This window comes from Mastigoproctus giganteus, chromosome 9 (genome assembly GCF_048544385.1).
Source record: "Mastigoproctus giganteus isolate SK-2022 chromosome 9, ASM4854438v1, whole genome shotgun sequence".
In the NCBI taxonomy this organism is placed as follows: Eukaryota; Metazoa; Arthropoda; class Arachnida; order Uropygi; family Thelyphonidae; genus Mastigoproctus; species Mastigoproctus giganteus.
Window position 1 is genome coordinate 58,811,765 of NC_143583.1, and position 13,466 is coordinate 58,825,230.

The following is a 13,466-nucleotide window of genomic DNA, read 5'->3' on the forward strand; positions in this document are numbered from 1 at the left end:
TTCTGCGATCAGGAACTAAGGGCACAATATGCCTTGTAGCAGACATTAAACTTCGACAACACTGGACTATGAGCAAATACACCAGCACTGAAACCCAAATTGTCTGACCCTACCAACCTACTTGAATAGGACGTACACCACAGAAACGATGGACTCACTGGATGAAAAAGGCACTGGACCGCCCTCCCTGATGATGGAAACAGGATCAACAGAACAGACCCATCCGGGATGCAAAAGAGACACTCCACGAGACACTACCCTGGTCGGGTATATAACCCATAAACGTGACTGACCTCAACCTACCTGGATGGACACAGCCCATGAATGACATCGGGGAACTGGTTCCCCGATGTCATTCATGGGCTGACTTCGGGGAACTGGTTCCGACTGCTTTGTTGGACCCATATCTTTTTCCCTTCCCACCTTGAATAGCAGATTTGCTGCCAGTGCGCCAATTGGCGACCGAGCTCGGCACTCTTTCCTGGCTTTCTTTCCACTCCACTTCCCTGGCAGGGGGAGGTGCCTGTCCTCTTGTCTCCTCCCTTCCCCGCCACCCCCCCCCCCCATTTTTCCTTCTTGTGGGGGCATGGGCATGCCCCACTGACACCTATTGGGGTAGCCTTCCCTATTGACTCCATATTTCTGTCTGTCTCTCTTCCCCCCAGTATTTAGTCTCCCTTCCCTACTTTATCTGTACTCAAGCGATTGCCCTACACGTCCAAATTTAATCATGTCCAAATTACTGTTTGCCAATAGTTTCGGCCTTTCAAATCCTAGCGCTCTTACCCCCTCCCCACCAAATTTTTTTTTTTTTTTAAGGTCCTAGCCACTGAAATCTCAGGAAATTAGGTGGCAGGATCTGCCAGAGTTAATAATTATAATGCTTGTATACCTGGCCTGCCTCCACGGGGCTGAGTGTGGACAACGTTGTGCCTCAGCAGGGGCCCAGCGGGTAAACGGCCAGAAGAACAACGGTACATAACACTATACGCATACAGTATCCACACACTTTTAAATCTCCGGCCTTTCCAGTGAACTGGCTCACCTACAATGAAAGCAATGGAGATGGGGGAAAACTCCTGGTGCTGCTTGACACTAAATACACTCTAACTTGGGGACGGTTCAGAGATGCTTCTAGACGTACCAGAGGTCCAAACGTGTAGCAATTGAACACGTCCCAGACCATTACGGACCGTGCACCTGCCTGAACAGTTCTTTGTTGAGCTGACGGGTGCATAGCTTCCCGTCAGCTCAACAAATATTCCCCCATAACCTATTGGGGCTAATGATCGCCTGATTGTCTTCATGAGTCTGCGCGTGTAGCACAGTGGTATCGTCACCGTCTTCCCCCCCCAATGGTGGAAAAGGCCCGGGTTCGAATCCTGTCGACTTTAGAGACCTTTTTCACTCCGTACTGAGTTCGTCGGTCTCAGGCATAGATAGTAAAGTTTTTCCCCTGGCTAATCAGGTTGTTTGTCTAGCAAAACAGGCATGTTCACTAGGGCTTTTTGGTTATTTTAGGTTGTACTTTTAGCATTAGCATTAGTAGAGGCATTTGATGCAAGAAAGCAAGCTTCTGCAGCATCAGCCAAAAAAAAAAAAAAAAAAAACCACTTCCACTTCATCCCTCTGTTCTTTCAAAATACCTGTCCAGCTGAGCCTTAAACTTATTTAGGCTATCAACCTCCACTACAAGGGATGGAAGTCTGTTCCACCAACACCAACCACCCGCTGGCTAAAGGCAAATTTCCGCACGTCTATCCTACATCTGTCTTTCCTCAATTTTAATTTATGCCCTCTCAGGTGATTTTTCTGAGCTAGAGGAAGAATCCCATCAGCATTGAGCATGCTCAAACGATTCAAGGCTTTATACACCTCTATCAGATCACCTCGCTGGTGCCTAGTCTCCAGACACTGTAATTTGCAAAACTTAAGCCTTTCTTCGTAAGAGCACCCCTTTGTTCCATTCACTAATCTTGTTGCCCTTCTCTGTACTCGTTCCAGCAGCTCTACATCCTTCTTGAAATGAGGCCTCCAGACCTGTACACAGTACTCTAGGTGTGGCCTGACCATTCCCTTATACAATGGAATAATCACCTCCTTATCCCTGCTGAAACAATTCCTGTATATCATTGACAATACTCCATGAGCTACTCTTGCAGCCCGTCTGCACTGCTCAGAGAACTTCATATCTGCCTGCACAACCACCCCCAAGTCCCTTTCTGTGGTACTACCACTGTCAGTGTAGTACCACAGATTTGGTACGTTGCTCTGGGGTTGCTGTTTCCCATGTGTAGTACTTTACATTTGTCAATGTTAAACTTCATTTGCCACCTCTCAGCCCATCTGCTCAACCTTTCCAGATCCTGTTGCAGCAGCATAGTGTCAGTAGTGTCCTTGACAACCCTGCCAACCTTTGTATCGTCTGCAAACTTGACATTAAGCTTGATATACCATCATCAATATCATTTATAAATACAGAAAACAATAATGGACCCAACACTGAGCCCTGAGGGACTCCACTAATAACATTAGTCCACGATGAGCAGTGTCCATTGATTACCACTCTCTGTGTTCTCCCCCTCAACCACCCCTTTATCCATAGCAGCAATTTGCCTCCAATGTCACACTGCTTCAATTTGTGTAGCAGTCTTCCATGTGCAACAGTATCAAAACCCTTTCTAAGATCCAAGTATATAATATCAAAGCTATTCCCTGCATCCAGTTCTTTTGTGACTGCATCATAGTATCCAATCAAGTTGGTCAGGCAAGACTTCCCTTTAACAAAACCATGCTGTGTCTGAGCTATAACTGAAGTCTTCTCTAAATGTTCCTGCAGTGCTTCTTTAACCAGTGCCTCCATTAATTTTCCTGGAACAGAAGTTAAGCTCACAGGTCTATAATTACTTGTGTCAGCCTTTGATCCTCCTTTGTGAATTGGGGTCACATTTGCACATTTCCAGTCTATGGGTACCTCCCCTGAGTCCAAGGAAGCTCTCATAATTATGGCTAAGGGTTTGCTTACTTCCTTTGCTGCCTCCTTTAATATAACTGGATAGATCCCATCCACCCCGGGTGCCTTTCTTGTGTTTATCTTCAACAGTTTCTCCTCCACTTTACTCCCAGTTATTTCAAGATTCTGTAGCTTACTGCTAGAGTTGAATACACCTCTGGCATTCCCCTTGCTGAATAACTCCTCATGTGTGAATGTCGATGCAAAATATTCATTCAGTTTGTTAGCTACCTGAGCAGGATCATCAACAGTTGACCCATCGATATCAAGTGGACCAATCTGATTCATTTCCCTTCCTTCTAGAGTTAACATAAGTAAAGAACTCTTTGCTGTTTTTCTTTGCATCCCTCGCCAAGGATTTCTCGTAATCTGCCTTTGCCTGCCTAACCTCCTTTGTAACTTGGTTGCATATCAACTTGTATCTATCATAGGCTTCTGTGTCATGTGTTAATTTGTAAGTATCCCATGCATTTTTCTTCTCTGCCATATGCCTCATTAGTTCATCTGACATCCATTTGGCCTAAACCTTGAACAATATTTCTTAGTTGGTATGTAAAGCCTAGTAGCTTCCAAGATAAGTTCTTTGAATGCTTCCCATTTTGAATTTGCTGTTGGTAACATCATCAGTTGGTCCCACTGTATAGAATTTAAATACTGTCTCAGTCCATCGTAGTCGCCTTTACGGAAGCAATAACCCTTCCCTTTACCCCTAATGGTAGTTACCTCTTTGAGTAAATCCCACTTCAGCACACTGTGATCACTGCCACCTAGTGGTTCATTTATCTGCAGATTCTTAATGCATGAAGAATCACTGCTGATAATCAAATCAAGAGTATTACTCCCTCTAGTTGCCTCCAGAACATGCCGATGTAGAAAACAATCATCCAATAAGTCCAAAAAAGCCCTGCTAGTGCGTGAGTAACCAGCCCCCAAATTCCAGTCAATATCTGGGAAATTAAAATCTCCCATTATAAGACTCTCTGATTTACTAGTCCACTCTATTTCCCTCTACAGTTCCTTATTATACTTATCAGAGTCATTAGGCCTATAGCACACTCCTACTCTCAATTTTGATCTCCCAATGCTTATGTCACACCAAACTGACTCAACACTGCACTGTCCAGCGATGTCGACTGGCTTCACTTCCTTGGTTTTTATGTGTTTCTTAACTAATAGCATAACCCCTCCCCCCTTCCTATCCTGTCTATCCTTTCTGTAGACGTTGTACTCCCCAAATTGCAGTTCTGCATCCCTTATATCTGTGTGACACCACGTCTCTGATATCCCAACAATATCTGTCTTTGATGTTTTGAGCAATACCTCAAATTCATCAAATTTATTTCCTAAACTCCTAGCATTGGTATACACGCAAGTATACCTGCACCTGTTTCTATTCTTAGCTACCGTAACACAACCCATGTGTTTACTTGTACCGCAATGGCTCCCAGCAGTCTCTGAAATACCATGCATCTTGTTTTTCAGGCTTCTGCTCATTCTAATAGAAGCAGTGCAAGAATCTCTTTCACCTCTGCCAGTGGCTACTGTCAATCTATTGGTCTTTGTCTCCCCCCAAGCTAGCAGGTTTCCGACCCACCTAACACTGCCTCGATAGCATCAGCAAATATTCTTAGCAAATATTCTAGGTAGACAATGTTTTTGTGGACTCGTTTGACATTCACTGAGAAACGTAGTAGTTGTTGACAATGCTATATCTATGTTTATTGACAGTGCTATATCTATGTTTATATTTGAAAATGTGAAAAGTAAATAGAATAAAATAGTCTAACAAATATTACATGATTAAATATTGTATATTCCACAATATTACAATAATAGTTTTCTAAAAATGGATGGTTATTTTCAAATCACTCCGCAGTTCTGCTGTTTTCACTGCTTGAGTTGGGCTCTCTGCTCCTTTATGGAACTGGTAAGGAAATAAAGCGGTTGTACTTGTCTTTGCGTTTCGTTCACGTTGGCTTTCTGTCGACCAACGCCCCCCTACCCCCGATAATGAAAGGTTTATTTTTTATTTTCGTATTGTAGCCAAAAGAAAACTACTGTAGTTTATTTTTAATTGTGATAATTTTATTTATTTATTTTCGTTATTTTTCTCTTGTTAACCATTTTTAGAGATTGGCGGGTGTGGTGTAGTTTAAGACAAGTCATGGTAAATCTGTGTAATTTAATAATAATAGCTAATTAATAAAATTTTTTCGCTTCTATAATTTATATGTAATTTTTCCTCTCTTGTTTTTGAATTTTTTTTGATAATTGAGAATTTTAAATTTATAGGGAAAATAGAAACTTGTTTTCAATTATTCCCCTCAGAATTATAAATACCTTTGAAATCTTAACTTAGATTGAGATTCACTTGTTTACGGTACTATTCGTCTTTGGTTGAATAATCGTTTTCCTTCAAGTGAAAATGGGTGTTAGAGATGATGAGTATGATTATCTTTTTAAAGGTGAGTTAGTTGTTTTATCATTTATTTAGGATTTCTTTGATAGTTGAAAAATGACGAATTATAACAGTTGGGAAACAGCATTAAAGTCTTTAAAAACAGTTGGTTAAGTTTGTTGTATTTTTATTTTATTTCCTTTAAAAGTGGCGGGGAGTTGACCAGGTAGCAATCCGATTTAAGTTTAAAACGAATTCAGTTTTAATAAGCACCCATATATGTTTTGAATTTCTTTCTCATTTTCCGGTGCTATTGTAAGCAAGTTATTAAACAACAACAGGTTTCGAATTTAGGTAATATATGTAAATTAAAAATTCCTAAAGCATACTTCCTGAGAAATGACAGCTTTCGACTTGTCACTTCCCTTGCAAGGGTGTGAAGGATATGATGCAATACTCTTATAGTAAAATATGTTATAATTTCAGAATGGCATGACAGATTACATAATTATTTGTATATAAACTTCACAAAACTAGAGCATTTTTAAACAAAGAACGGTTTAAAGCTAGATGGAATTAGGAATACTAGGATAAAATATGACAGTAGAACTTCCACTGTGGTCTCAAGATTAAAGCAGTAAACTTAGTAGAACCTGGTATAATTGAAAATGATATATAATTTGCCAGATGTGACAAAACTTACCCACAAGCCACATGCAGCATTCATAGAAATTAGTGAAAAAATTCCAGTCTCAAAATAATTTTTTTTTTTCTTTAACAGAAATAAAACAGGTAACAGTCAGATATATTTCTATAACTTGATTCTGTACAGATTGCTAATAAATAACTTGAATCTACATTTGCACATGCAGAAATTTTTAGAGATGTGGTTAGCACAAGTCTGCCTAATACTGATTGGGAGTTTAAATTATTTTATAACAGAAACTAAGGTGGAAGAGGAATTGCTTCAGCTAAAAGTGAACATAGTGGCCAGGGCTGATAGAATTTCTCCAGTTACATTAAAATTAGATGCACAACTGATTTTGCCATCATAATGAGAGCATCTTGAATGGGTTGAGCACGCTGAATTCTGATGGGATCCTTCCACTTGTTCAGATTACGAACCTAAGGGGGCATAAATTCAAATTAAGAAAAGACAGATGTAGAATAGATGTGTGGAAATTTGCCTTTAGCCAGCGGGTGGGTAATTGCTGGAACAAACTTCCATCTGTCGTTGTGGAAGTTGATAGATTGAATAAATTTAAGGAGGAACTGGACAGGCATTTGGAGAGAATGGTGTGTTTTTTTTTTTTTTTTTTTTTGTTGGCTGATGCTGCTTATACATTTGCTTTCTTGCATCACATGCCACTACTATTACTACTACTACTTTAGATTCACCGTTGGTATCTACAGATTGTAGATGTGCAAATGTATCACCTATTAACAAGGATGGTTGAAAAGGTAATATGGGTAACACCATATATGTAAGTTTAACTAGGAAAATAATGGAATCTAGGGTTAACAGACATAACAAGATCATTTTGATAGGAGGCATTAGATAATCACAGCGGTGATTTGTTAAAGGGAGATCATGCCCTGCCAGTATGATTAGCTTGTTAGAAAGGAACTGGACACAGTAATTTAGGCATCATATGCTTAAATTTCAGTAAAGCTTTTGCTACTGTACCACATGTACAATTGTATAAATTTGAACATCGTAGCATTAGGGACAAGTTACTACTACTACTATGGAGAAAGCATTAGGGGAGAGAGAGAGAGAGAGAGAGAGAGAGAGAGAGTTAGTAGTAGTTATAAATGACTACTATTCTTCATGGACTAATGTAATGAGCTGAGTTTCCCAGGGTTCATGTTGGGGCCCCTTACTGTTTTTACTATTTATTAATGATATTGATGTACGTATTTCAAGTTTGCTGATGATACGAAGGTGGGCACAGTGATTAATGACAGTAATTAGTGTATGCTCCTTCAAGAGGATCTATAAAAATTTAGCAAATGGGTTGTAAAATGGCAATTGAGATTTAATGAAAGGTATGGAATTTGGGTAGCAGTAATCTCAATAATTTATTATATGGGTGGTACCAAACTGAGTATGTCAGAGATCTAGGAGTAATTATACTCCTAGAACTCTGATCATTTTGATAGGAGTCTTCATCTTCCTTACTGTTCCAACCTAAGGTTGGGTCAGGTGAGTCAAAGCCTTCCATCTTTTTTTATCTCCCCAGATCTTGTCTTCTATCATTCTCTCCCACTCAATTCCTTTTGTTTCCACATCTGCTCTAATCTGATCTTTCCATTGCTTATTGGGTCTCTCTCTCGACCTCATGTCCATTTTCATCTCAAACATTCTTCTTGTTAATCTGTACAAGTTCATGTGTCCAAACCATTGCAAATATGATGTAATAATCTCCCTCAGACTTCCCAAATTTATTCTTATGTCAGTATTTCTTATTTTATCTCTTCTAGTTTAGCTAGCATAGTCCTTAACACCTTCATTTTCATTGCTTGGATTCTGCTAGAATTCTTTTGTTCATCCTCCACGTCTCAGCAGCATAAGTCAGAATAGGGACCAAATATACCCCATTTATCAGCTTTTTACACTTCATTGGAACTTCCCTAGCCAATAATTAGCTATTAACATTACTAGGTACCTAAAATTATCCACCACTTCCTTCCCCAGTTTTACACCTTTTACACTCACCTCTTCCCCTCTGTCCATCACCATCTCTGCTTTTCTGGCCACTTATCTTTAGACCATACTCACTAACTATTCTTTCCCAATGTGTTAGTTTCTCTTGAAGTTCTTCCTCCTTGTTTGCTCAGAGGACAACATCTGCAAACACTACTGTTCCACCTTTTTTATCATCCACCACTGCAAGGATATCGTCCATGACAATAATAAAAAGTAGTGGTGACAATATACACTATCCTGTCGAAGTCCATTGGACAATTAAAACCAATCTGAATCCCTAAATTTTGCCCTCACACAACTTTCACACTTTAAATACATTTTAATCACCACTACTGCCTCCCTATCTATTACCATTTTCTCCAAACTTTCCCACACTTTTTCCCTTTGCACACTATCATATGCCATTTCAAGGTCTAAGAATATCAGAAAAAGGCTATTGGTAAACTCCCAATGTCTTTCTAGCAATTCTCTTAAGTAGTATTAGTAGTGGTGGCATGTGATGCAAGAAAGCAAATGTATGAGCTTATGCAGCATCAGCCAAAAAAAAAAAAAAAAAAAAAATCACACCATTCCCTCCAAATGCCTGTCCAGTTCCTCCTTAAATTTATTCACCCTATCAACTTCCACAACGACAGATGGAAGCTTATTCTAGCAATTAACCACCCGCTGGCTAAAGGCAAATTTCCGCACATCTAATCTACATCTGTCTTTTCTTAATTTCAATTTATGCCCCCTTAGTTTCGTAATCTGAACAAGTGGAAGGATCCCATCAGAATTCAGCGTGCTGAACCCATTCAAGGCCTTATACACCTCAATCAGATCACCGCGCAGGTGCCTAGTCTCCAGCCACTGCAATTTGCAGAACTTATGCCTCTCTTGATAAGAGGATCCCTTCATTCCCCTCACCAATCTTGTTGCCCTTCTCTGTACACGCTCAAGTAATTCTACATCCTTCCTAAAATGAGGCCTTCAGACCTGTACGCAGTACTCAAGGCGTGGCCTGACCATTGCCTTATACAGAGGGATAATCACCTCCTTTTCCCTGCTAGCAAAATTCCTATATATCATTGACAAAACCCATGACCTGCCCTAGCAGCCTGTCTGCATTGCTCAGAAAATTTCATATCTGCCTGCACAATTACTCCCAGGTCTTTTTCATTTTCTACCACCTTAAGTGTAGTACCACACAGTTGGTACGTTTCTCTGGAGTTACTTCTACCCATATGCAGTACTTTGCATTTGTCAAGGTTAAACTTCAGTTGCCACTTCTTAGCCCATCTGCCCAAATTATCTAGATCCTGTTGCAGTAGCACACTGCCATTACTGTCATTAACAACCCTGCCAACCTTTGTATCATCTGCAAACTTCGACACTAAGCCTGATATACCTTCATCAATATCATTGATAAATATACAAAACAACAGTGGACCCAACACCGAACCCCGTGGGACTCCACTAATAACATTAGTCCAAGAAGAGCAGCACCCATTGATTACCACCCTCTGTCTTCTCCCACTTAACCATCCTTTTATCCATTGTAGCAACTTACCCTTAATACCATTCTGCTCCAATTTGTACAATAGTCTTCCATGTGCAACAGTGTCAAAAGCTTTCCTGAAATCCAAATATATGATATCAAAATTATTTTTTGCATCCAGTTCCTTTGTAACCACATCATAATATCCTATCAGATTTGTCAGACAAGACTTTCCCTTAACAAACCCATACTGTGTCTGAATTATTGCTGCAGTCTTGTCTAGATGATCCTGCAATGCATCTTTAACCAGTGACTCCATTATTTTACCCAGAACAGAAGTTAAACTAACTGGTCTGTAATTACCCATGTCACCCTTCGATCCCCCTTTGTGAATTGGGGATACATTTGCACATCTCCAGTCTGTGGGGACCTCCCCTGAGTCCAAGGATGCTCTCATAATTATGGCTAAGGGTTTACTTACTTCCTTTGCTGCCTCCTTTAATATAACTGGATAGATCCCATCCACCCCAGGTGCTTTTCTTACGTTTAACTTCAACAGTTTCTCTTCCACTTTGCTCTCAGTTATTACAAAATCATTAAGTACCCTGCTACAATTTGATAATCTTCTGCCATTTTCAAACCTTAATAATTCCTCACGTGTGAATGTAGATGCAAAATACTCATTCAGTTTGTTTGCTATCTGAGCAGGATCATCAACAGTCGAACCATCGATGTCAAGTGGACCAATCAGATTCATCCCCTTCCTTTTAGAGTTTATATAAATAAAGAAATCCTTGCTGTTTTTCTTAGCATCTTTTGCCAAGGATTTCTCGTAATCTGCCTTTGCCTGCCTAACCTCCTTTGTAACTTGGTTACAGATCAACTTGTAGCTATCATAAGCGTCTGTGTCACGTGTTAATTTGTATGCATCCCATGCATTTTTCTTCTCTGTTACGAGTCTCATTAGTTCATTTGACAACCATTTAGGCCCAAACCTTGAACAATATTTCTTAATAGGTATGAAACTTTTAGTAGCATCCACGATTAATTCCTTGAATGCTTCCCACTTAGAATTTACTGTTGGTAACATCGTCAGTTGATCCCACTGTACAGAATTTAAAAACTGTCGGAGACCACTGTACTTGCCTTTACGGAAGCAAAAACCTTTTCCTTTACCCCTGATGGAAATTAAATCTTTAAGTAAATCCCACGTGAGTACACTGTGATCACTGCCACCTAGTGGTTCTTTTATCTGCAAATTCCAAATACATGAATGATCACTGCTGATAACCAGATCAAGAGTATTACTTTCTCTGGTTGCCTCTCGAACATGCTGCTGCAGAAAACAATCATCCAATAAATCCACAAAAGTCTGACTAGTGTGTGAGTGACCAACCCACAAGTTCCAGTCAATATCTGGGAAGTTGAAATCCCCCATTATAAGACATTCCGATTTACTAGCCCACTCTATTTCTCTGTACAATTGTTCATTGTACTCATTCGAGTCATTAAGCCTATAACACACTCCTACGCTTATTTTTGCTTTCGCAGTGCTTATGTCACACCAAACTGACTGAACAGTGCACTGTTCATCTATATCAACTGGATGCACTTCTTTTGATTTTATGTTTTTCTTAATTAACAGCATAACACCTCCTCCCTTTCTATCCTGTCTATCCTTTCTGTACACATTGTACTCCCCAAATTCCAGTTCGGCATTCCTTATATCTGTGTGACACCACGTCTCTGATATCCCAACAATATCCGCCTTTGATGTCTTGACCAACACTTCAAATTCATCAAATTTATTTACTATACTTCTAGCATTGGTATACATGCAAGCATACATGCTCCTTCTATTCTTTGTTACCCTAATACATCCCATATACCTACCCGTTCCATTAAGGCAGATATCAAGTGAATCGTTGACCTTCCTCTTCTAAATCCATACTGTTCTTCCCTCATTCTCTCTTCTATTTTATTCCTCAATCTTGTTTCAAAAATTCAATCAAAGATTTTAGCACAGTGGCACAATAGGGTGATTTTCCCCTATAGTTGTCTTAAAAATTAGTATAATGATTCCCCTTTTCAATCATCTGGTATTCTTTTCAATCTAGGCTGATAATATCATAAAGCCATTTTAGTCCAATATTGCCTCAGCCCTAATAACTTCAACTGATAACTCATCTACTACAGGTGATTTTCCATTCTTCATCTTTTTCATTGCTTCTTTTACTTCATCAAGACCAACTTTTGGGCTCTCTTTTCCCACTGTGGATTCTGCTCTTGTTACACCATCGTCCTTTTCATTGACATTAGCATTAAGCTGGGTTGCAAAATAGCCCTGCTATTGTTTCCTGATTTCCTTCTCATCCGTGACTAATTTTCCACCTGTATTGACAAGGAACACATGTTCTTCATTATTCCTCAACAACTCATATATATCATATTTTTATTTCCATTAATAGACTCCTCTGGTTTATGTGTAAACTCTGTCCAACTTTTGTCCTTTTCTTCTTTTACAATTCTCTTTGCTTCTTTTTTTATTCTCATTACAGATCTCTTTGGCCTCTTCCAATTTTGTTTTCATAAATTTCCCGAATGTATCATTCTTCAGTTTCACTGCCCTTTTAACTTTGTCATTCCATCAGCATGTCTCTCTCTCTTTCCTTTTCCTCCAGTTCTCCCATACCCTACAGCTGTTTGAACCGCCACTTTCTTAAATTTTTCCCATTCTTCGTTGTCATCTTCTGTCATGGTACTCTCTCTCTCTCTCTCTCTCTCATCTTCTCTTCAAACTCCTCTCATCTCTTGATCCTGCAGTTTCCAAATATTTGTCTTTTGTCCAGTTATACTCTTTTCATTTTTATTCTCAACTCTTATCCTAAATTTGGCCACCAACATTCTTGGTCACTGTCTATACTTACTGAAGGTATAACCTTTACAGCTATCAATTTCTTGCTCCATATTCTATCAATAATAAAATAATCTATTACTGTTTGATATCTACCATCCCAACTATATCTCATTATCTTTTGGCTTTGCTCCTTGTTAAACCAGGTATTACTTATTTTTAATCCATTTCCCAAGGACAAATCCATGAGCTTTTGGGCTTCTTCATTTCTATGTCTAATCCATAAGTTCCAATAACTCTCCAACCCTACTCTTTCTCTCCCTACCGGTGCATTTAAATCTCCCATAATTACCACACTCATTCCTAGGATAACCCTTTCCACCTGTTCTTCAAATTCGATCTTCTCATTGTTGGGGGGCCATGAATTTGCACTAGTCATATTTGTTCCTTCACGCTCAAAGGTAAATCTCATTATTGATTCTTTGATTCTTGCAAATATTTATTTTGTTGATAACAATAATACCTTCTGCACCTTTCCAATATAATATGTACCCTTCTCTCATACACTTCTTTGTTCCCCTTAATTTCACTCAAACTCAAAATCTCCAATTTCCTTTCCTCATCATATTAGTAATAGTAATGGAGGCATGTGATGCAAGAAACTAAGCATGTGAGCTTATGTAGCAGCAGCCAAAAAAAAAGAAAAAACAATTTCACACATCCATTCACTCTAAAAGTTTGTCCAGTTCTTTGTTGAACTTTATTTAAGCTATCAACTTCCACAACGACAGATGGAAGTTTGTTCCAGCAATTAACCACCTGCTGGCTAAATGCAAATTTCTGCACATCTATTCTACAACTGTCTTTCCTTAATTTGAATTTATGCCTCCTCAGGTTCGTCATCTGATCAAGTGGAAGAATCCCATCACAATTCAGCATGCTCAACCCATTCAAAGCCTTATATATATATATATATATATATATATATATTATTTTTTATTTTTTTTTTTAATG

At 39.1% G+C, this 13,466-nt stretch overlaps 1 pseudogene across 1 annotated transcript in view; it reads left to right on the forward strand.

Moving 5' to 3' along the window:
- The first annotated feature begins 5,259 nt into the window (after positions 1–5,259).
- The window catches only part of LOC150080270 (ras-related protein Rab-11B-like), a 109,501-nt pseudogene continuing 101,294 nt past the window's right edge, over positions 5,260–13,466 (forward strand). The window contains exon 1 of the transcript XR_016547424.1: positions 5,260–5,478. The product of XR_016547424.1 is annotated as a ras-related protein Rab-11B-like (transcript). The remainder of the gene's footprint in view (positions 5,479–13,466) is intronic.